The sequence below is a fragment of the Oncorhynchus mykiss genome, chromosome 17 (genome assembly GCF_057628025.1).
Source record: "Oncorhynchus mykiss isolate SJ-2025 chromosome 17, ASM5762802v1, whole genome shotgun sequence".
Classification (NCBI taxonomy): Eukaryota; Metazoa; Chordata; class Actinopteri; order Salmoniformes; family Salmonidae; genus Oncorhynchus; species Oncorhynchus mykiss.
The window spans coordinates 59,761,212-59,787,697 of NC_143038.1; the positions used below are offsets into that span (position 1 = coordinate 59,761,212).

At 40.8% G+C, this 26,486-nt stretch overlaps 1 protein-coding gene across 18 annotated transcripts in view; it reads right to left on the minus strand.

Annotated features, from left to right (window-relative positions):
* The window catches only part of foxp1b (forkhead box P1b), a 232,673-nt gene that overhangs the window by 186,948 nt on the left and 19,239 nt on the right, over positions 1 to 26,486 (minus strand). For 12 of the 18 annotated variants that reach the window (XM_090206160.1, XM_090206157.1, XM_090206152.1 and 9 more), the window contains exons 2-3: positions 16,696 to 16,794; positions 13,822 to 13,922 (exon numbers count right to left, since the gene is read on the minus strand). The gene's annotated coding sequence lies outside the window, so the exon portion shown is untranslated. The remainder of the gene's footprint in view (positions 1 to 13,821; positions 13,923 to 16,695; positions 16,795 to 26,486) is intronic. The other 6 variants (XM_090206154.1, XM_090206153.1, XM_090206144.1 and 3 more) reach the window with 1 other exon arrangement.

Genomic DNA, 26,486 nt, shown 5'->3' on the forward strand with positions numbered 1-26,486 from the left:
TTATTTTCCACCATAATTTGCAAATAAATTCATAAAAAATCCTACAATGTTATTTTCTGGATTTTTTTCCTAATTTTGTCTGTCATATTTGAAGTGTACCTATGATGAAAATTACAGGCCTCTCTCATCTTTTTAAGTGGGAGAACTTGCACAATTGGTGGCTGACTAAATACTTTTTTGCCCCACTGTAGGCCTATGGGCTAGGCTACATAAGGTGTGCGCAACTATGATTAGAAAAAGTGGCAAAAACAGTCAGTTTCTTATGCTGGGCATCATTCACAAGTGATAATATATAATTTACAAGTGATAGGCTAATAATGTCACCCATCAGACTATTCCTAATTTGATCTTGTCTTTACATATACTAAATAATATATGTGTGAAATTTGTTTTGATTTAGAATGGACACGCTGCAACCTGTCTCGAAACAGGTGCAGCGTGAAAAAATACTGTAAAAATCTGTTGTTCTGCTCCTGAGCAAGGCAGTTAACTTCTTATGGCTGGGGGCAGTATTGAGTAGCTTGGATGAATAAGGTGCCCAGAGTAAACTGCCTGCTACTCAGGCCCAGTTGCTAATATATGCACATATATAGAGTAGATATAGTAGATTTGGATAGAAAACACTCTGAAGTTTCTAAAACTGCTTGGATGATGTATGTGAGTATAACAGAACTCATATGGCAGGCAAAAACCTGAGAAAAAATCCAACCAGGAAGTGGGAATCTGAGGTTTGTAGGTTTTCTAGTCTTTGCCTATCCAAGATACAGTGTAAATGGCTTCCACTAGATGTCAACAGTCTTTAGAACCTTGTTTCAGGCTTCTAATATGAAGGGGGAGTGAATAAGAGCTGTTTGACTAAGGGGTCTGGCAGAATTCCATGAGCTAAGTCTCGCGCGTGGCCGTGAAAACGAGCTGCGTTCCCTTTCATTTCTAAAGACAAAGGAATTGTCCGGTTGGAACATTATTGAAGATTTATGATAAAAACATCCTAAAGATTGATTCTATACATCATTTGAAATGTTTCTACGAACTCTAAAATAACTTTTTGGACTTTTCGTCTGGACCTAGTGCTCACGCCTTGTGAATCTCCTGTCCTATTCGGTATCCTGTGTGAATTGAATTTAAGTGTGCTCTCTCTAATTATCGCTTTCTCTCTCTCGGAAGACCTGAGCCCTAGGACCATGCCCCAGGACTACCTGACATGATGACTCCTTGCTGTCCCCAGTCCACCTGGCCATGCTGCTGCTCCAGTTTAAACTGTTCTGCCTTATTTTTATTTGACCATGCTGGTCATTTATGAACATTTGAACATCTTGGCCATGTTCTGTTATAATCTCCACCCGGCACAGCCAGAAGAGGACTGGCCACATAGCCTGGTTCCTCTCTAGGTTTCTTCCTAGGTTTTGGCCTTTCTAGGGAGTTTTTCCTAGCCACCGTGCTTCTACACCTGCATTGCTTGCTGTTTTGGGTTTTAGGCTGGGTTTCTGTACAGCACTTTGAGAAATTAGCTGATGTACGAAGGGCTATATAATTTGATTTGATGATTTGATTTGAATTTGGATTTGAATTTGGCGCCCTGCACTTTCACTGGCTGTGAAAATCGATCCCGTTAACGGGATTTCAGCCGTAAGAAGTTAACCCACTGTTCGCCGGGCGCCGAAGATGTGGATGTCAATTATGGCAGCCCTCCGCACCTCTCTGATTCAGAGGGGTTGGGTTACATGCGGAAGTCACAATTCAGTTGTACAACTGACTAGGTATCCCCTTTTCCTATATAAAGCTGAGTGGATCCTCCTCATTTTAGTAGAGGCCATCACTCAGTTTTTTTCACACAACTGCATAGCCTATAAAAATGTTGCGGAACATGAGCTCACGGGCTCTCATTAAGTGTTTGATTCGATATTCGATAACATTTGCATTGATGTCAGTGTGATTAGAGGGACAATAGAGTGCTGAGTACCAGGCAGTTAGCAAGTTTGGTAGGCTACCAATGGCCATCAGTAGCATCAGAGCTTGGAGAAGCCTAAACAGGCTAAAAAGTCACGTGGAATATAACTGCCTTCATGACTCGTGACCACCGGTGTGGCGGTAAAACGGCCACCGCAACAGCCCTACGTGTGCGCAACTATGGGGCAAAACAGATAGGGTTGGCTCAGATTGTTGACAGCATGGAAGCTATATTTTGTCTCTAACGTTTCTTGAAAAAAATATATACATTTGCATAATGAGCACTTGTTGTCTCTCAAATACATAATTACAATTGTTGTTTAGCTAGCTAGCAAATTGAAGCCATATTAGCATTAACATGAAATCAGTCAAAACACCTAAAAACAAGACATGGTATCAAGTGCAAGATGAAACGAGACACTTATGATTCCCCACATGGCAGTTTCTTGTCATTCTCTATAGCAATCTGGCCATCCAGAATCATAACAACACGCACATGGTTTTCGTGAAGTTTCAGCCAACCCATCTATACAGCAGCATCATGGATAGATCACTCTCCTGTCCTGCAGCTTAGATCCAATCAGATTCAATCGGATTCTGTGATGGGGAATACCCACATAAATACTACAAAATGTTAAAGGAATTGAAGGAACCTCACACATTGCAGAATCATATGTAAGCAATGTTATGAAATCAATTCAAGGCATAGTCCCGGCAGACTAAATATGGCTATTGTTTATTTCAGTAGTATGAACATGATCAGATCATGTAATTGCTCTGGAGGTGTCACAGAGAGAGTTTGATAAGATGCAGTCTGGTCAACAGAGAGAATGTGGTGAGCACACAAATGCTTGAAGAGAAAACACTTGTAAGTGCGTCTGTTGTTAGTGTACACAGACACATGGATTGCAGCACACAAAGAGACACCACAACTCAAACCACAGGAAATACTGTTTTGATGTTACCTCTATCAGCAGGCTAGGTGCTGAAAAAATACTTTAGTAAAAAAGTCCCTTCGCAGGGTTTCATTTTGTTGTGAAACGAAGTCAGAGATACAAAGTTCTGAGAGCGGTTCCGGCAGGGGAATGACACTCGAAACATAAACAACAGAAATAACAAAAGTATTTTAAAAAAATGTCAGTTGACACTCACCTCAATGCATTTGTAAAGACCACTTTCGGTAGATAGTTGTCTGGGTAACTGGAGAAAGGCAGTAAAGCCAGTCAACAACAAAGTATTTTTAAATCTCATCTTTCTAGTTTGCACTGATACCATACTTAAGCATTCATGTATGGTTAGCCTATCTCTATGTTTTCCCAACCCCCCTAAGTATTGGTATCCTCAGTTGGCCAATTTTAATATAACAAACAGATACACAATCAAGCCAAATCACACAGGTCAACAAATGACCACCATGAGGTGGGGAGATCCATACTTTCCTTTACATCACAGCTTTAAAAGACAGTATACCTCTAGTTTTTTCAGAGATGACAAACGTGTATGAATAATAGTGTGATTAAGGGACTATTGACAACAGGAGAGAAGTAATGTCTCAACTGGAGGGTCTGTGGTTACTCCAGAGGACTAAACCCAGGGATTATGACTGTACTGCATAATGCTGTCCTCCTTCCTGCAGGGCTCACAGTCAGGCCCACTGCTGTTCCACACAGACAGACAGACAGACAGACAGACAGACAGACAGAGACGGATGGACGGACAGACCACCAGAAACCATAGACAATCTAGGCAATGCAAAGGGCGTGCACAGTGGTGATGATGATGAATAACACCTCTGCAAAATGATAATATTTGACAGTCTAATATTACTGACAATAAATAAATGGGCCTAAAAATGAAGAGAGGGAAAGAGAGAAACAGAGAGAGGAAGAGAGAGCGAGAGCGAGAGCGAGAGCGAGAGAGAGAGAGAGAGAGAGAGAGAGAGAGAGCAAAGCAAAGAAAGAGGAGAGGATATCTGCCGCCAGCCTCAAAGTGAAAGCATAAATAAAGTGTGGGACATCTTTTACCTTCTTCAATTATCTGGCTTTTGACATGCAAGCTGAGCACAGTATAATTAACATCTCTGGAGATAATGGGGTCGCTACTCACTGATCAATCTCACACATACATTATCTGCCTTTTACCAATCTATGCTCCCACAGTTTTCCTAAGGAGGGGAAAACTCCACTACGGCGATTGCCTTTTAATAATGCTCTGAGAATATGCTTTATGACAGTTCCAATTGGGCCCATCTTCCAAAACATAAATAAGGGCTGAGATCCAACAGACATCCAATGTAAATACAAGAGCTGAGGCAACACTATCCAGTTTGTTTTTTGCATGCAAGATCCAATAGCATCATTGTAATCAATTACTTAATATACATATCACTAAACTGAAATTGTATTTAACATTACTGCCTATAGCCCATAACATCACTGGCCTGGTAATCTTGGCACTGAGGTAAGGATATTTGAGAGGTCTTCTTCTCAGCCCTATCCTTCTGGGATCACTTGTAAAAGCTGCTAGCCACACCCTCTGGCCAAGATAACACCTGGTTCTCCACTAAAGTCAAAACCACACCCCTTCATAATGTTGGACATGTTCTGACCAAGCTCATTTCTTAACATAGCATGATAATGGACATAGTATTGGGAGGGAGTGAAACCATCCAAATTCAAGAATACCATTTGGGTCAATACTTTGAACAACTATTTAAGACTTACAGAGAAGAGTGAATTATTATTTGACATAAAAAAATGCAGTGCTTGTAGGGCACATGAATAGACATTGGGCCGAGGTGGATCACAACGAGGATAGCTCCACCTCTTTGCTTGCAAAGCCATAGCCACCACAAGAGCCATACAGAGTAGAGGCTGCCCCAGTCTAAATAGTGTTGCTCTCTCAGGTTATTTACCAGAAAGATTCTTTGAACACAGCTGGAGCCATCAAAAGCCCTGAGACGTGAATGTATTGGTTGTTTGGATTATTCCCCTCTGCCTGTCAATGGCAGGATCACAGTCATTTTTACAGCTCTGGAGATGGAGATCTCCCCTGTAGGAACTCACTGACACACTGCACCCAGAGAGAGGAGAGAGGAGGGGGACAGAGTTCACTGGAGCACCCTGCATATTGTCTGCTCCTCCAGGGGGGCTAAATGAAACTCTACAGATTCTTATTTTAAGGGTCAGCTGTTGCTGCAAATACAATACAGCTGATCATCGTTGGACACAGACAATAATAAAACCTGGATATTTTGCTGCATAATCAAGTAGGCATTGATTTCCTTGTGTCTTTGTAGCGTTACAGCCTGGAGTATTCTGATGAAGCATCCAAATGAAGCAGAAGTAAGCATAAGAAAACAAAAATAGTCTTTGTTTATTAGATATATGATGAATTAAGAACACCAGTATATAGGCACCTTGTTCCATCTACATTAGTGTAAGCCCACATTCTGATTTGCATGAACACCAGAGTTCCACGTATTCATTTGAGGAGAAATAATGAGATGTGAGCTACTGCTTAACTCCCACACTGTAAGTGTTAAGCATAGCAGTCTTCCTCCTAAGTTCTACATTATCTCTTGAAGCATGAGGCGGTCAGTATAATATCGCACTACTTAGACAAGTGATCCATGAACAAAACAGAGATACAATATCTCTTTGTATTTGTAAGCCTCATTAAAGCCATTGACCTTATATACTATCAGGAATGATGCCAATGTTCAAGAGCTCCCTCACTCATTCTAGTTCAATATCACTGTTTTAAGCTGTTTTGAAGATAAAGCCTGCCTCCCTTTCTCAATGACAACTGTTCCTTTTATTTACTAATATCAATGAGAAGCATTGAGAATGACTTCAAAACATCACTGACAATGAAATCGTACAATAAAAATGAGCAATACTGCAATTTCAAAGAGACTCAATTGACTGCAAAATGCTAAGGAGGTTTAGTGAGCTACTTAGGTGTATTAACACAATGCTGCCTGGAGACTGGATGGTTTATCACTTTGCACACTCTCAACAGATGTGCATTTTATTTAAGTGGCAGGTTCTCCTGAGTTTGCCCTGGTGTCCTGCCGTAATAAAAACTGCCTTTGAAACGTGGTGTGTGTGGACTAGTACCAACGCAAAACGTGGTGGGTGTGGACTAAAACCAACATGAAACATGGTGTGTGAGGACTAGTACCAACATGAAATGTGGTGTGTAAGGACTAGTACCAACATGAAACGTGGTGTGTGAGGACTAGTACCAACATGAAACGTGGTGTATGAGGACTAGTACCACCATGAAATGTGGTGTTTGAGGACTAATACCAACATGAAACGTGGTGTGTGAAGACTAGTACCAACATGAAATGTGGTGTGTGAGGACTAGTACCAACATGAAACGTGGTGTGTGAGGAATAGTACCAACATGAAATGTGGTGTGTGAGGACTAATACCAACATGAAACGTGGTGTGTGAGGACTAGTACCAACATGAAATGTGGTGTGTGAGGACTAGTACCAACATGAAACGTGTGGTGTGTGTGGACAAGTACCAACATGAAACATGGTGGGTGTGGACTAGTACCAACATGAAACATGGTGTGTGTGGACTAGTACCAACATGTTGGGTGTGGACTAGTACCAACATGAAATGTGGTGTGTGAGGACTAGTACCAACATGAAACATGGTAGGTGTGGACAACAGGACTAAGGCAGGAGAAAGTCAATGTGTGTGAAAATTCTGTTGCTCGATTAGAGGAAATGTATTCAAGATTGGCAGGTCCACCAGATATGTAATTGAATCAATTAAGTGTAACAGTAGACACACACACAAACACACACCTTTTACTTTCAGTAAAGGGGCTACTGTATTGTAGGGTGAAGACACTGATAATTACACAGTAACTACGCCATACAGTACAAAGTAATTACGGAGATTTACACCTCTGACACCCCTTCCCTCCCATTTTACAAGCCAAGTGAAAACGAATTCCTGGCAGGGTGTACATACACACACACACACACACACACACACACACACACACACACACAGACACACACACACACACACACACATTCTCTCTATCTGTTTCTCGGCACACACTCTTTAAGTTTCCCACTCCCTTTCCCAGTGACCTGTGCTGACCTTGTTCCTACCTCCCGAGGCCGGGCAGGAAGTCGTGCTGAGTGAGTGCTGCTGGGTCTGTCCCAGCTTTTAGCCTCCCAGCCTCCAGGCTCAGCCTCCCAGCCTCTTACACAATGCAGTCTGCCTGGAACAGGGGTCTCCCAGCACCCGCCTCACACTCGTTTGTGAGATGATCAAACCTGGGGAATTGTGGGAGGGGCAGGGAGGCACATCCTGTGTAAAACCGCATCCTGAACAAGCATCACCGTGTCTCACTGTAAATAAATACTCTCTCCTCACACGGCTTCCGTCAACTGTCATTGCCTCGGCTCCAATCACCTTCAAGTCCAAACAGGAAAGCGCAGAGAGGCGAGGGAGATGGCAGATATGAGCTTTAATTTGCTTCTCGCTGCAGTTTCGCCTCGGCGGCGGTGCTTCCTATTCTCCTGCTCCGCCAGCTGCCCGGGGTCTGTCCCGGACCCCTAGCCCTTCCTGTCATCCTTCATTACCGCATCATCCATGGGGAGGTGGCGGCCATAAAGCCGGCAAGTCACCATTAGGTGCAACTCGGACCATTTGTGAAGCACCCGGCGCAGACACTTGAGACCAAACACATGGCTCCTGTAGTAGCCTAGAGAGCCTGTAGTGTACAGCAGCACAGGGCCAGCTGACTGCCTTACTACCTGCTAATCCCCTAAGCATTATCAGATCTACAGCTGAACAACAGAGTATGACAGAGGCAACAACGGAGACATGACAACAAGCTCATCGTTGACAAATTGCTCTCTATTGAACTGCAGACAGGCTAAACGCTTGATTATCTTACAAACTGAAGGGGTGTTATAAGGCAGCTCATACTTCATGATGATGAACTCAACACATTACATAACAGTGGGGTACACAAGAAAATATAAAACATCTACTTGAAAAATATCGTGTTTATCTACAGTGCCTTCAGAAAGTATTCACACCCCTTGAATTTTTCAACATTTTGTTGAGTTACAGCCTGAATTTCAAATGTAACACATTTAGATTTTTTTGTCACTGGCCTACACACCATACCCCATAATGTCAAAGTGGAATTTTGTTTAAAAAGTCACATAATACGTTGCATGGACTCTGTGTACAATAACAGGGTTTAACATGATATTTGAATGACTACATCATCTCTGTACCCCACACATACAATTATCTGTAAGGTCCCTCAGTCGAGCAGTGAATTTCTACCACAAAGACCAGGGATGTTTTCCAATACCTCGCAAAAAAGGGCAGCTATTGGTAGATTAATAAAAATAAAAAAGCAAACATTAAATATCCCTTTGAGCATGGTGAAGTTATTAATTACACTTCGATGGCGTATCAATACACCCAGTCACTACAACGATGCAGGCCTCCTTCCAACTCAATTGCCGGAGAAGAAGGAAACCACTCAGGGATTTCACCATGAGGCCAATGGTGACTTTAAAACAGTTACAGAGTTCTATGGCTGTGATAGGAGAAAACTGAGAATGGATCAACAACATTGTAGATACTCCACAATACTAACCTAATTGATAGAGTGAAAAGAAGGAAGCCTGTGCAGAATACAAATATTATATAAATATATATTAGAGGTTGACCGATTAATCGGAATGACCGATTAATTAGGGCCGATTTCAAGTTTTCATAATTGGAAATCGGTAGTTTTGGGCGCCGATGTTGCAGATTTCTACATTTGTTATACCTTTATTTAACTAGGCAAGTCAGTTAAGAACACATTCTTATTTTCAAAGACGGCCTAGGAACGGTGGGTTAACTGCTTTGTTCAGGGGCAGAACGACAGATTTTCACCTTATCAGCTCGGAGGATCCAATCTTGCAACCTTACAGTTAACTAGTCCAACGCTATAACCACCTGCCTCTCGTTGCACTCCACAAGGAGACTGTTACGCGAATGCAGTAGAAGCCAAGGTAAGTTGCTAGCTAGCATTAAACTTGTCTTATAAAAAACAATCAATCAATCCTAATCACTAGTTATAACTAAACATGGTTGATGATATTACTAGTTTATCTAGCTAGTCCTGCGTTGCATATATTCGATGCAACGCTGGGGGATGATTTAACAAAAGCGCATTTGCGAAAAAAGCACAATCGTTGGACGACTGTACCTAACCATGAACATCAATGCCTTTCTAAAAATCAGTACACAGAAGTATATATTTTTAAACCTGCATATTTAGCTAAAAGAAATCCAGGTTACCAGGCAATATTAATCAGGTGAAATTGTGTCACTTCTCTTGTGTTCATTGCACGCAGAGTCAGGGTATATGTAACAGTTTGGGCTGTCTAATTTGCCAGATTTTACATAATTATGACATAACATTGAAGGTTGTGCAACGTAACAAGAATATTTAGACTTAGGGATGCCACCCGTTAGATAAAATACCGAACGGTTCCGTATTTTACTGAAATAATAAACGTTTTGTTTTTTAAATGATAGTTTCCGGATTCGACCATATTAATGACCAAAGGCTTGTATTTCTGTGTGTTATCATGTTATAACTAAGTCTATGATTTGATAGAGCAGTCTGACTGAGCAGCAGCAGGCTCGTAAGCATTCATTCAAACAGCACTTTAATGCGTTTTGCCAGCAGCTCATCGCAATCACAGTGCTGTTTATGACTTCAAGCCTATCAGCCTAATGGCTGGTGTAACCGATGTGAAATGGCTAGCTAGTTAGCGGGGTGCGCACTAATAGCGTTTCAAACGTCACTCGCTCTGAGACTTGGAGTAGTTATTCCCCTTGCTCTGCAAGGGCCGCGGCTTTTGTGGAGCGATGGGTAACGCTGCTTCGAGTGTGGCAGTTGTCGATGTGTTCCTGTTAGGAGCCCAGGTAGGGGCGAGGAGAGGGACGGAAGCTATACTGTTACACTGGCAATACTATAGTGCCTATAAGAACATCCAATAGTCAAAGGTACTGTATATGGAATACAAATAGTATAGAGAGAAATAGTCCTAAAAATACTATATTAACTACAACCTAAAACCTCTTACCTTGGAATATTGAAGTCTCATATTAAAAGGAACCACCAACTTTTATATGTTCTCATGTTCTGAGCAAGGAACTCAAACGTTAGCTTTTTTACATTGCACATATTGCACTTTTACTTCTCCAACACTTTGTTTTTGCATTATTTAAACCAAATTGAACATGTTTCCTTATTTACTTGAGGCTAAATAGATTTTTATTGATGTATTATATTAAGTTAAAATAAGTGTTCATTCACTATTGTTGTAATTGTCATTATTACAAATAAATAAATAAAAATCGGCTGATTAATCGGTATCGGCTTTTTTTTGGTCCTCCAATAATCGGTATCGGTATCGGCGTTGAAAAATCATAATCGGTCGACCTCTAATATATATATATATATATATATATATATATATATATATATATATGCCAGTCTTGTTTGCAACAAAGCAATAGAGTAATTCTGCAAAAAATGTGGCAAAGCAATTCACTTTTTGCCCAGAATACAAAGTCTTATGTTTGGGGCAAATCCAATACAACACCTTACTGAGTACCACTCATATTTTCAAGCATAGTTGTGGCTGCGTCATGTTATGGGTATGCTTGTATTCATTAAGGACTGAATAGTTTTCAGGTAAAAAAATAAAAATAATGGAGCTAAGCACAGTCAAAATCCTAGAGGAAAACCTGGTTCAGTATGCTTTCCACCAGACACTAGGAGATGAATTCACCTTTCAGCAGGACAATAACCTAAAACACAAGGCAAAATATACACTGGAGCTGCTTATCAAGAAGACAGTGAGTGGGTGAGTTACAGTTTTGACTTAAATAATTTAAAAAATAATAATGGCCAAATGTTGCACAATCCAGGTGTGGAAAGCTCTTATAGACTTACCCAGAAAAACTCACAGCTGTAATCTCTGCAAAAGGTGCTTCTACAAAGTATTGACTCAGGGATGTGAATACTTATATAATACAAGATATTTCTGTATTTCATTTTCAATACATTTACTAAAATTTCTAAAAACCTGTTTTCACTTTGTCATTATGGGGTATTGTGTGTAGACTGGTGAGAGAAAAACATATATTTAATCAAATTTGAATTCAGGCTGCATGTAATAAGTCAAGGGGTATGAATACTTGACTTGAAAAGACGTGTGCAAAATTATGGATAGCTGAAAGTGTCTTACAATGACCCATTTTCTGGTGACGCCTGACAGTTTTTGACAACTATTTTAAATCTTTATGGTTATGCACTATTTCGATTGCAAGAAAACAGTGGAATACAAAATATGCCATTCAGTTACTTCTATACAAAATCTGAAGTAGTTTTGCCCAATTTGACTTTTCAACTGTGGTCTTATGTCATCACTCCTCAACATAGAGGGAAGACAGGACAGCAGCAGAGAGACAACAGGAGAGGTACATCATTATTTCCACACAAATCAGTGGTAAAGCCAAGAACGTGAAACAATCCACTCCATAGGTATAATGCTATGCAGGACCACAACACACTGAGTGAGTGAGTGATCTAAATGCAGTGTTTAGCTCCATCTGGATCCATGGCCGAGTATTTTGACATCTTATCAGGAATCGGTTGATCGGTTGAGCGGTGATTAGGTTACTGATCTGATGAGGCCCGCCTGCTCTCTACAGTGGCAGTAGCTTTTAGTGGGCCGTATGTTGAGCTGCTGTTAAATGTGTGTTAAGTTCTGCCATCCCAGTCAGGTGGCTACAGGCTTCACCACACAGTGTTCAGTCCACGCCTGTGGAGCAGACACATGACTATAATGGTAACGTCTCACTGAGCACGCCTCGGCCTGCCCAAGGGCGTTGTTTGGGAGAGTGTATGCATACAGTATGTCCGTATGTTTGTGTATGTGTGTGTGAGAGGGAGCCCTATATCCTGAGGATTCGTAGTTGTTGTTCATTTCCTGTTCAGTGACAAAATGAGCACATAAAGGCTAAACGGCACTCTTCCCTGGCCTTTAACCACATCACAGTAGTTTTCCACTAACCACAGATAATTATACAATTAAAACAATTTTCTGTGTCTATCTGTCAAACTGATCTAATTTGCCATTAGAATGACACTAGAGCAATGAGGACTCACTCTCTCTTTCCCTGAGCAAAACCCGTCTCCTCTCTATCACATGACTAGGGAGAAACATCTGCAACAGAGAAAAACACTAACTGAGCTGTGAGGAATAGGAGGTCTACTTGTTAAGCAGGATGTTAGTGAATAAAGCAGGACCCGGTGGCATTCAGTGTGACCCATAGTTTTCATAGGGCCACAAGGAAATGGAGAGGTTCAGTTGACTGTTAGTTTAAATTAACCTTCAGTTGCTGAGAGAAAAGGACCTGAGTGACATTAGTATTTTCTAAGACAATACTCCTTTATGCATGTCGTACTTGACATAAATGATTCATTATGACAAAGAAAAGCAGAGCTAAACAAATAAGTCATAAATTAAAGGTCAATACTGACTGGCATTGTGGGATAAATCAAAATTCACAGATGATTGTGATCATTTCACAAAACAGCAACTGTTGACTATGCATTTGAAAGCAAACCTACAGAGAAAGGAAATAGAGGATAAATGTATTATATCCATTATTTCTCTAAATATGTGTTCCTTATATATTGCCCTTACATATGGGCAACATATTAAAGGAAAAGTGACTGTTGCGATCCAGTGACTGTGTGCGAGTGTGGAAACTGCAGTCTGTATCAGGGCCAGAAGAGTGACCTCCCTCTGGGCCAGCAGATTGAGCCCTGCCCCCCAGCCTGCAGCCGGAGAGGGTGTGAGGGACAGTGGGTGGGAGGAGGCTCAGAAGACCTTGACCTGGAAATCCTACCTCTCTCCCAGTCTACCCACTGAGGACAAGGAACTCAGATAGGAACTCCTTTTCAAGAAGTTAAAGGAAAATGTGTGTCTGCCCAGCCCGGTATGCCTGTGTCTAACCGGTCTCAACCACAATGGAAATCCTTTTATGTTTATGGGTGATCTTAATGAGGATACAAACCCATTAGGTTTCAGACCTGCCATAGAGGAGCTCTGTGGTATTAGCCATGAACAAGTGCACCCTCAGCACAGAGAGAGAACAGTATTTTATGGCAACAGATCACTGACTCAAGCCATTGGCCACAGAGACCACAAATGAGGCGTTAAGTGTAGCGGCACAGCAGAGGAGAAGGGTAGATAGATGGAGAGATGTGCCCTTCTTCTCCTCCCATCCATGCATGTGTCCGCTCTCCCTATTTCCACTCCTCCCTAAACCAGTCTCTCTCTCTCTCTCTCTCTCTCTCCCTCCCTCCCTCTCCCTCTATACTCCATTTCACATTTACATCAAAACATGTGGAAGAGGCCCACAATGCACTGCCACTAAATAACAACTGTCACCTAGAGTATAATTCATTAAACCAATGTTAATGTTGTCTTCCTCTAATGTCATTTGTATAATTGAAATTTAATTCTCCAACAATATTTGGGGAGAATTTTAATTGACGTTTGCTGTAATGAATTGTTGGGCAGAGACCAAGGCACAGGCACAGAGAAGTTTAAAAAACGCATCCTGACATAGAGATTGAGAAAGAGAGGCGGAGTGGCAAGGCGAGGAGAGGGGCCTGCTGGGACGGTTTCATCATCACCGCCACCCCCCCTGCTGATGGGATGGGGGAGTGAGGGGGGGGGGGGGCGATAGACTCTTCTTCACAGTCTGAGATTTAATTGCACACAGATTCCATTACCTCCGCACAAATGTCACGTTCACTTCTGATCAGGGGCAAGGCAGGCGCTGGCAGCCAGCCAGACAACAGTGCAGAAAGTATTCAGCCAATCAGAGCACCCACTGCAGACAGGGGAGAGGGACAGGGAGAGAATGCCAAAGATATTAAAAACAAAGGATTGTCATAAACAAAGCTGCCGACGCTGCTACGACCGGAGTACTATGCATCATTTAGGGAGTGAAGTGATATCTTTTGTTTTGATTGCTACTTTTCATTGAATTGGCCAATATGACATAAGGTGATCATTTAGAATGATAAGGTCAAAAAAATGAAAGGCTGCCATCTATATGGTGGTATTCTGTAGATGTTTGTGAAATACATGTTCTGCATTTTCAAATTTAATGTTAGAAATCTAACCCTAAAACTTCTTCAAAACACAATTGGTAAAACAACAAAAACACCACATGTTTAGCATAATGTCTAATTAAAGTCACTATTCAAGATTTACATTTACATTAAAACTCCATACATACAGTTGAAGTCGGAAGTTTACATACACTTAGGTTGGAGACATCAAAACTAGTTTTTCAACCACTCCACAAATTTCTTGTTAACAAACTATAGTTTTAGCAAGTCGGTTAGGACATCTGCTATGTGCATGACACAAGTAATTTTTCCAACAACTGTTTACAGACAGATTATTTCACTTATAATTTACAGTATCACAATTCCAGTGGGTCAGAAGGTTACATACACTAACTCGACTGTGCCTTTAAACAGCTTGGAAAATTTCAGAAAATGATTTCATGGCTTTAGAAGCTTCTGATAGGCTAATTGAAATCATTTGAGTCAATTGGAGGTGTACCTGTGGATGTATTTCAAGGCCTACCTTCAAAATCAGAGCCTCGTTGCTTGACATCATGGGAAAATCAAAAGAAATCAGCCAAGACCTCAGAAAAAAAATTGGAGACTTCCACAAGTCTGGTTCATCCTTGGGAGCAATTTCCAAACGCCTGAAGGTACCAAGTTCATCTGTACAAACAATAGTACGTAAGTATAAACACCATGGGACCACGCAGCCGTCATACCGCTCTGGAAGGAGACGCGTTCTGTCTCCTAGAGATGAACGTACTTTGGTGCAAAAAGGGCAACTCAATCCCAGAACAACAGCAAAGGACCCTGTGAAGATACTTGAGGAAACAGGTACAAAAGTATCTATATCCACAGTAAAACAAGTCCTATATCGACATAACCGGAAAGTACGCTCGGCAAGGAAGAAGTCACTGCTCCAAAATCACCATAAAAAAGACAGACTACGGTTTGCAACTGCACATGGGGACAAAGATCGTACTTTTTTGGAGAAATGTCCTCTGTTCTGATGAAACAAAAATAGAACTGTTAGGTCATAATGACCATTGTTATTTTTGGAGGAAAAAGGGGAGGCTTGCAAGCCGAAGAACACCATCCAAACCGTAAAGCACAGGGGTGGCAGCATCATGTTGTGGGGGTGCTTTGCTGCAGGAGGGACTGGTGCACTTCACAAAATAGATGGCATCATGAGGTAGGAAAATATGTGGATATGTTGAAGCAACATCTCAGGATATCAGTCAGGAAGTTAAAGCTTGGTTGCAAATGTGTCACACCCTGACCGTAGAGAGCCTTTTTATTCTCTATTTGGTTAGGTCAGGGTGTGACTAGGGTGGGCAATCTATGTTTTCTATTTCTTTGTTGGCCGGGAATGGTTCCCAATTAAAGGCAGCTGTCTATCGTTGTCTCTGATTGGAGATCATACTTAGGCAGCCTTTCCCATCTGTAGTTTGTGGGATCTTGTTTTGGTACTGTGCTGTTTAGCAATACTAAACTTTACGTTTCGTTTGTATTTTGTTGTTTTTTCAGTGTTCATAAAGAAAGATGTACGCCCTACCACGCTGCCCCTTGGTCCGATCCTTCCTTCAACGAGCATGACAAAATGGGTCTTCCAAATGGTCAATGACCCCAAGCATACTTCCAAAGTTGTGGCAAAATGGCTTAAGGACAACAAATTCAAGGTATTGGAGTGGCAATCACAAAGCCCTGACCTCAAGCCTACAGAAAATTTGTGGGCAGAACTGAAAACGCATGTGCGAGCAAGGAGGCCTACAAACCTGACTCAGTTACACCAGCTCTGTCAGGAGGAATGGGACAAAATTCACCCAACTTATTTTGGAGAGCTTGTGGAAAGCTACCCAAAACATTTGAGCCAAGTTAAACAATTTAAAAGCAATGCTACCAAATACTAATTGAGTGTATGTAAACTTCTGACCCACTGGGAATGTGATGACAGAAATAAAAGCTGAAATAAATCATTCTCTCTACTATTATTCTGACATTTCACATTCTTAAAATAAAGTGGTCCTAACTGACCTAAAACAGGGACTTTTTACTAGGATTAAATGTCAGGAATTGTGAAAAACTGAGTTTAACTGTATTTGGCTAAGGTGTACGTAAATTTCCCACTTCAACTGTAAGTAGTAATATTTTCCGAAATGCATCAAAGTATTCAATTAAAACTTGCTAATTTGAATAAAATAGGAACATCATATTTTCAACAAAGTTCTTGATAAATTTAGCCGACACATTATTTGTAAGACATTCCGATTAGTTGTTTCATTATTCAAAGTCATAATGCAATTTGGTCAAATAAAATAGTTTTCAATTATTAGCCTGAACAATTAACAGTTCATGAAAATACTTTTGAATATGTGTTGGTATCTAGTTTAACCTAATTATAATAAGATGCTAATTAGCCTAACAAGTTAAATCTCACTATGCTGCAGTCTTCTAGTTCACAGAGGCAGAGAACATTTGGAATAAAACTGACATCTGAAGTAGATAAGAGTAAGGAAGTGCATATACCGTGTTCACTTGTGTAGGAAAGACTGGCGTTCCATTCTTCCAATGAAAATTCAGCTCAGGGTCTTCAGAGGCGGGACCATCAGGAGTTCACAGATGACACTATTTAGGTATGAGAAGGACAGAAGAGAGGGTTGTCACTAGTTACCAAAGTCATAATTTTGTCTAAACCCTGCCTATTTCTACAAAGTATCTTCTTAAAATTAGATTTTAAATCTTAACCTTCACCTTTCTACATTAATTATCCTAACCTGCTGCGTTAGTTCTCCTAAACCTGCTACGAAAAGTACATTCTGACAAAAGCTGTATCCCTTCAAGACAAAACTCAGTTCACTTAACCCACATCAACAGGAGTGGCATTATCAGAGGGAAAATTAAACGTGATCAGCTACAACCACACATATTTTACATGCGTTATGACGCACTGATTCCAGTTGTCATCTCCTGGCCTTAATACATAGTCATCTCACTGTTTTCATCTTTACAAAGACAGATTAGTATGACTAATATTTAACACTATCTCACAATTGCATAATGCGGTGATGATGCTGCTGATGTAAATGTCAGCGTTAACAAAATAACAATGTGTACAACCACAGAAATCTGACTCCCCCGGAACGCTGTATGTTCTCAGTGACATATTGACCTATAAACCTGCACCATTGTGTGTGAGCTCTGTCTGAAAGTAATCTGGATTTTGCAAGGCCATTTTCTGAACACCATTCTGAAAATTCAGTCAGTTCCAAAATTACAATTGTGAACTTGGTCATCGACAGACCTAAAATCAATACTAGATAATATTGGCCTCTTTACATGCTGTACTTGTTGAAGTATTAATTCATAAGACTGTCTGTCTGTCTGTCTCTGTGTGTGTGTGCAACTAGCTCTCACAGTTTCACGTCAGAATTCAAAGTTTATTCATGTTTCTCAAACTTGAATTTCTTAAATGTTTAAGGTTAAGTTAAGGCATTAACTCCAAAATCTTAAAGTTAGGCATTAACTCAGAATGGTTAAGGTTTGGGATAGGCTTAAAACAAAAATCTCAAACCCAACTTTCTATCGCTGGATTCGACCTTGCAACTTATCCACCATCCCCGTCCACAACACCCTAGGCAAAAACTAGTGGCCGGTTTCTATGTAATCTTCAGACATCATCAGAAATGGATGAACGTTGAATACTGACTTGTATCACGGGTGACCTGGATGTGCGTTCGAGCGTGTGTCGTTCTATCTATATCTTTAGACCTATCTGTTTATGGCATGAGTGTATAATGCATATTTTTTTCCCCATCGGCAGAACAGAAGACGGAGATCAAGAACCATTAATTGAGCTTGTCTATGAGAGACAGTGCCAAAATACCAAATATATAACTCTGACTCTCTCTCTGTACAGCACTAGTGTGTAGAGGCCCCAAACCATCCACAACAAACCCCAGGCCTGCCTCATAATTCATGAGTGTGGAATTTGGCTAACCCTTTTAACGCGGCGTTGTTTCCACAGCCAGATCACATTCCTCTGCCCGCCATCAGCCTCTGAACGGCCCCTGATAAGACCCTTCTGATTACCCGTCTGCATGCCTGTCATTATAGGGCGGCAGGTAGATTAGTGGTTAATAGTGTTGAGCCAGTAACCAAAAGGATGCTAGTTTGAATCCCTGAGCAGACTCAGTGAAAAATCTGTCGATGTGCCCTTGAGTTAGGCACTTAACCCTAAATTGCTCTGAATAAGAGTGTCTGCTGAATTGTAAATGACTGCCAAAAATATGTTTATCCCAATAGACCGGCTTCACCCATCTGAATCTATGGCTGCAGCATGGTGGCTCCACTTTGCTCAAAAGGAAAGACTTGGGAAAAGAGTACCACCATGCAGAATTTACAATGGTAAGAGTTGATGAGATCATTCGAAAGAGATTGGATTTATGGTCTCGTATAAGAGATCTGAAGAAAGATTAAAAGTACTTCAATTTTGAAATGAGGTACCCCACTTTTATTTCACTTCGAAAATGAGCACTTAAAAAGTGATGGTTTGGTTTAAAGATGTGCTACTGCTTTCCATCCATAAAATGAAACAAACAACCAAGCCCTGTAAGATACAGTACGATATCTTCACAGTCATTTTCACAGCGGCAACATCAAATAGACAGATACAACAGCTAAGTTATTCTTCAATTGTGGACTTCCACACAGCAGCTGCTCAACACACAACCTTCAGCTTTAGAAACATGTGGTTTTAATCTCTCCTTTTGACCCAAATTACAGTCCTTGTCAGTTTCAAAAGGAACTCGTAACCAGACACTTTAAAATATACTGAACAAAAATATAAATGCAACATGCAACAATATCAAAGATTTTACTGAGTTTACAGGTCATATGAGGAAATCAGTGAACTGAAATAAATGTATTAGGCCATAATCTATGGATTTCACATGACTGGAAATACAAATATGCATCTGTTGGTACCTGAGGAACAAAGGGCCTCACAATGGGCCTCAGGATCTCATCATTGTATTTTTATGCATTCAAATTGCTATCGATAAAATGCAATTCAGTTTGTTGTCTGTAGCTTGTCCCTGCCCATACCTTAACCCCACCACCACCATGGGGCACTCTGTTCACAACTTTGACATTAGCAAACCGCTCACCCACACAACGCCATACACATGGTTTGTGGTTGTGCGGCTGGTTGGATGTACTGCCAAATTTTACTAAAACAACATGTGGCATTTAGAGTGGCCTTTTGTTGTCCCCAGCACAAGGTGCACCTGTGTAATAATCATGTTGTTTAATCAGCTTCTTGATATGCCACACCTGTCAGGTGGATGGATTATCTTGGCCATAGGAGAAATGCTCACTAACAGGGATGTAAACAAATTCGTGCACAAAATTTGAGATATATCAGCTTTTTTGCATATTTTATTTCAGCTCATGAAACATGGGACCAACACTTTATATGTTGCGTTCATATTTTTGCTCAGTGTAGTTTGTTACTTATTTGTGTGTCATGTTTCCAACCGAACTGACAACAAACTTTTGGCAAAGGTCTTTGTTCTACCCAGGTTCATGAAACATCAGACTGGATGGGGACAAGGACAACCTACTCCACCTACTCTACCTCATCAATATCTAATACACAGAGGACACCACAGTCAACGGGATGTCAAATCACACACAAATAAGAAACCCATTGGCAAAATACCGAAACATTATAGATGGGACCGAATAGCATGTCTTCAATAGCGTTTGGTTGCCTCAGAATCCTGTCTATGTCGAACACAGTCAACAGAGCCTGCAACTCTGAGAGTCATTAGGTAGCTAGCAGGGCTTCATCTGACTGTAGAGACAGAACATTGTGGCTGGATCGGATCAATGGCTTGACCCATTAAGTCACAGCACTCCCAGTACCTCATCTAATACGAGCAGGGCTTGGGGAGCACCCCTGACTGACCCATGCTGCTGGGGACAATTATAAGAGAGTGGTCTATCAGCACCGACACCCACTTGCCCAGGCAGCGCAAAGGCAAGAAGGAGATCCACATGATTTAAACTCCTCCCTAAGACGTGCTGACAAGGTTAGAGGGTCAACGCCGACATTAACAGGTCAGTGTGTGGCCCACTTGGGAACAATTACTCCCAGACACAACTAAGTGGACACTTGATTGAACACGACGGAGGCAGGGCACACTTCCCACAGATAACAATCCCCAGAGCCATTTAGGATAAAAAGCCGTTGTGATACAGCCTTTAGGGGCAAAATTCATCCTCCATTTCCCTTTTAAAAGAATGTGAGCATGTGATAGAAAGCCATTCTCTGGGGGCGATGAGCCTCTGAGCATTAACATTTCTACCAATGCTAATAGCAGATTATGACACACTGACAAACGCAGAGTTTTGGACTTTTACATTGGGTCAAGAAAAAAACCAAAAGGTCTCAAGGCTTCAACCCAAATTATAGATGTTCAGTTTGAAACCAATGCAATCCAAATATCTACGTTTAGATGTTTATTTTATATAGCAGACGCTGTTATCCAGAGCGACTTACAGCTAGTGCGTTCATCTTAAGATAGCTAGGCGGGACAACCATATATCTCAGTGATAGTAAGTACATTTTTCCTCAATAAATTAGCTATCAGTAACGTCAGTGCAAGTAGGGAAAAAAGTCAAGTGCGAGTGTTAGTTCACGAAAGCCACGGTTGTTGGGCTATTTTAAAGAATTTGGGTTATGTTGTTGAGGCATTAACAGACATGTTCATTAAATGTGTGTAGATCTGCCATTGTTGCATTGTCTTTTTTTCCCTTTTTTATCTGACCTTTGACCTACTGACAGTTTGACCCTCCTCCCACCACAATGAGTAAAACTTTTCAACTCCCGGTACAGCTGGTGTCTTATCCACTAACACTCCCCAGATCTAGGGAGATTAATGTCACAACTCAACAACAAATAGTTTATGCATTTCATCATATTGAGTGGGTTTAACATCTTTTTATTTTTTTTACAAACAGATGTGTAGGCCAACATCTTGCAGATAAAGAACTGCTCGTGGTAACATACATCTCTGTGTAAAGCGGTCACTCTAGACTTTTCATGCACAAGCATGGCTTATCGATCTACAAACACATGTTCCCAATTTGCATAAGCTGTGTGTTGGTTGAGGTATTGTTTTTTGTACATTGTTTATTTATTTCTCTCTCTCGCTGAAAATCAGTTCCACATTGTCCTCCCTCTGCAGCGGGCTAAAGCAGCTGTTGGCTGTTAGTGGCTGCAGACGACACAATTCACCACTTCTCCAGGAGGAGAAATCGAGACAGAGTGCACCACAGCTGCAGCTGATGAGAGCCGGTATAAAAGTTTGGCAGACAGAGAGAGGAGATGGAGGATGAGAGAGACAGAAAGTGGGAGAGAGAGTGTGGATGAGAGAGAAAGTGAGAGAGAGAGAGCAGGAGAAAGCCCAGGCATTGTCTTCCACACTCATGTTCCAGAAATAGAATGGCTTTTTTCATAAGATGGTAGAAAAATCACTTTATCTGACTGAGAGCCCAGTGGACTATCCCATTACAGGCCCATCTTCATCACAGGCACTTCCCCTCTCCACGACAGAGGAGCAGGAGGCCGGGTGAGCAAGAAGTGGAGGATCCAGGAAGCCATGCTTTAGCACAGAGGAAACAATCTGAGGCGGAGGATGTCTACCTTCTATCTCTCTCTCCAGCTCCGCTCATTAACTGGGCTCCTTTCCAATTCGTTTAGGACCCCTGAGATACAACCTTCCCCCAGAATTTACTGAAATGACACAACATTAGCAGATTTGCATATGCAAAACTGTGGAAGCAACAGGATCTCCTGCTCAATTGACCTATTGGTTGTTGTGGCAGCAGAGTTATTCCCGGGGACGATTTTGTAACCAAGTGGGCGTCATGTGAATACCATCTGGGTACCACTTACTTAAAGCTGGCAGAAGTCCCGTGGCAACCAGCCTGGCAATGAGAAGGAAGGGAATAAATTGCATCATTTACTTAACATCCATTTGCCGTTGTGCCCGTTACAAACCCATGACTAAATAATGTGGTTATTTCGGCTGCCAGTTACCGCTGTACATAGGACAAACAGTGCAACTGTCAAAGGGCTGATGAACGAGGTATCACTGATACATGAAATCACATTTACAGAAAGTGTATTAAAAAACCTCAATCCATTTACTGCAATGAAATGTCCAAGTGTTATGTACAACACACCTCCCATAAACAGACAATAAACACATTGTAATTATAATGCCAACTCTTTAATTATGTGGGCCATTTGGGGATGGTCAAAATCACTAATTGTGATGTGAATGGATGGGGGGGGCACATAAGGAGATCAAGCCTCAAGCCCAGAGAGAACCATATTCCCTATTCTCCTAGCGTGTTAAAAAGCAGACAATTCAATTGGCATGGTTCCAAAGAAGAAGAGTTCCAAACAACCTAAATCAGGAGGGCCAAATTTCATGCAAATCATTTATATGAGCTAAACTAAACTGTAAGAAAGCCTAACGCATCTAAGTTTTCACATAATGAAGGATTCAGAGTGAAAATAATAACTGGACCCATTATTACCTAGCTAACAGGTCAAGGACACAAACATTTCCCCCTTTCTTAGAAAGTCAATATAAAGTCTTTCAAAATGATTAGTGTAATTGACTACTGAGACGGTATTCAATAAATAAGTTGGTACATCTAACATGTCCAAGCAATAATGAATGCTTTGAAATATTTTGATATGCAACCTAATCAGTAATTGTCAAGAATTAGGCTATTTTTGTTATATTTTACTGTCAAAGTAGGACTCCAGATTTTTGTTGTTGTTGAATAGAGATACATTTGCGTTCATCTTTATGTACACTAATTTTATATATAGGCCTAATTCAATTGGTGCTAATTCACCACTTGAGGAAGTTAAAACTCAAAACACATTAGCTAGATCGCTAACACCTACTGCTAGCCATGTATTAATCTAACAGTAAATTGAATGTCCTAACATAACTTAGCATAACACGCTCCATATTTCAAAGCCATATCAGATATCTTGACTGCAAAACAAGAAGCTGAGACTCTCCTCTTTTTAATATGGACAACTAGTTGCTTCCAAGTTTTACCCCGCAATTGCATTTTTAAATGTTATAAGATCACGAGGGGAGCACAACGGGGGAGTGTGAGAGGCTCGCTCATTACAGAAGCCTGCCAATGTGAAACAGACAATTTTATTACAGCAATCATGACAATGCACTTTACAGTTGAACAAATTAATGGTTTTATCTGCCCAAAAAATAGGACTTTTTGATTGAGGTGACCAGGTAGAATGTGTAGCTTGCACAAGTGCGACCAAATAAATGTTTTACTCACACAGCCAAGTCAAAGGGTCGCAAAATGCAACTAAATGGTTGCAGTCTGAAGCCCTGCAGGTGATCTAGACTAATAATGTCAACTACAGAGGACCAATGGAAGCTTTAACAAGATCCATCTCCAAAAGTTTTACAATGAAATATAGAGAACATACATGCATCCAAATCTTTGCTCACTAACACTGCTAATTAGCCTGTGGAATATTACACTTGATTACTTAACAGATACCTTGCCTCACAGGCCACTAATTGTAAACACATCCATAACAGGAGAGGAATAAAAATACTTTGTGCAATCCATTTTCTGTCAAATATCTACTGGACTGGAAGTCTATCAAAATGTGAAGTGCATATAACAATGGAGCATACGTACACCCAGTGATGCATCATGTCTTCAGTGGGTGAATCATCCAGCAACAACTACAGTCATGTCAGCCTGGTGACGACCTGTCTCTTTTGTTGAAGTGATGTTGAATAGTCGGTTAGCACTCTTGAGGTTTACCGCAATAACATCACAACACGTGACTTCAGTTCCAACAGAATGATCTCACATGGTGGAAAAGGAGAGTCAGCTCCAATGCGATTGGTATGATGGGAGGGTGTGGACCTATTTGGCAGACAGATATAAGCCCTGCCAATCAGAGGTGGATACTAATTAACTGATAATGCCCTCAAAGCCGGTGTTTGGAGGATATAATGGCACATGTGTTAGGCCCGTGATAATATATACTGCAAACACCAGCTTTGAGGGCATTATCACTTTTAAACAACGGGTTACCAACATATTCAAATAATGATTGACATATTTTTATGAATTTATTCTGTATCTATGGACACAACCCACTCAATCGTTTAAAATGTTCTATTGTCATACTGGTTGGCAACGTTCTTATCCCTTGCTTGCTAGCTAGCCAACTACGGCTAACTTACAGTCACGTCAAACAGTGCAGCCAGAACAACAACAAAGTAGCTGCATTTGCATTTTTTAAGCAATTTTCTAGTGACATTTATTTGGATACATCCATAACAACGAGCTAATGAGGTGCAATTTCACCTGGTATAGAAAATGTGCTCTCTCGTCAGGAACCAGCCAACAACACAGCAAACACAATCACTTCAAACTGAATCTGGAAAGACTGCAAACTAGCTGCACTTTTTTTTCATTTGACCTATTTTCTATTGATATTTCTTTGTATAGTATATCCACAAAAAGTATGCTGAATCATGAGTTCGACTGGCTGAGAAAAGCTGCATGCCTGTCTGTTTCATCCCGACTCCCGACACGTTCATTACTGTGCGACAGCTGGATCGAATTTATACAAATCTCCGCTGTTGAATACTAAATGTTAGTCTAAAAGCAATGTGAGATAATGACTGGATGCTTTTTATAGTGGAGATCAAGTTTATAAATTGCTTGGCTGGGCTGATGAGACAGTGGATTGCGCAGTCAGATGGAACAGAGTAAATAGGTATTTTAATGTCATACATTTAGCTGGTGGTAACTTGTGGAATAGACACCTGCTGGAATGCAGTTTCAACCAATCGGCATTTAGGATTAGACCCAACCGTTGTATAGACAAACATAAACAACAGCAATGTATTGGCTACAGAAAGAGTGTAAACTCATTCAGTAGCTAAACAGGTTCCAACAATCATTCTCACCAAGGGATCATATATGTGGTTGGCCCTTTGCTCAACTCCACTTTGAAGAATGACTGCAAACAAAAAGGTCAAATTCCCTGATCCCCCTTTTTTAATTAACCTGTCCATGTGAGGTTCATCCCGCAACCTTATTGTGTTCCACTAGGTCTTTTATGTGAGATCGGCCGCTATAGAGGGAAAAGAGGAGAGGACAGGCGAGATAGAGTGAAATATTGTGAGGGATACTAATCTACCATCCATCTCATATTCTAATGTATCCATTGTGCTCTAAAAAGAGGCTACTCGTCTATTCATTTTATGAGGCATTTACAAAAAAGATGACACTGCAAGAGGTTCACATTGTGATTAAAACTCTTTGAATTAGACCTTCAATCATCACTTACAATTGTGTATAAAGTACACAGAAATGCACTTCCGATGCCTAATCCGATTGGACTCTATAATATTAAGTGAAAAGATTGATTTACTCATTTCTAACAATGGTGCTCGCCGCGAAATTGATTAGTCAACATGTTGAAAGCGTGTATATCATGCTCTCATTCACAAATCACAACATGAAAATGGTTTTAGAATAATGTCCAATAACTCACAAGCTTATTTCTCCATCCACAACAAATACATTTTCAACTTTACTGTAGGCCTGTTAGTAAACACAAAGGCAAAACTAGAAATTATCCCAGTGAGTGTGATGCTCTGCTACTGGATAATAACTGTACTGACCCCATTTAGTCGACTGGTTGATTGTTTGGTTAATGGGCTGTTGGTCGACCGAGATGTCTTTAGTCGAGCAGTAGCAAAAAATTATAATACTTTAATGGTGTACAAGACACCTGTTTGATTTGCGCCTGTCTGGATGGACTAATCCATTGTGGAGGCCATGGAGATTGCACAGTCCATAACTAAGATGTGCTACTGAAATTGCATATAGTTCACAGGAGGTTGGTGGAATCAGTGGAAGGGTATGAAATACAACAAACAAATGGTTTCCAGGTGTTTGATACCATTCCATTTGCTCCGTTACAGACATTATTATGAGCCGCTCCTCCCCTCAGCAGCCTCCACTGATATGGTTACATTATGTAAGAACAATGGTGCAACACTAATAAAAAATGATGTTATTTTATAACAAATACGCTTTCTCCTGTGTTGGATAGTGGTCGCAATCTGCGGTTCTAAAACATCAGTGCGCTGTTGAATTAGCGTCTTTTCCTAGACCATGAAACTTAACCAGCATACTGTGCCTTACAAAAGTATTCATCC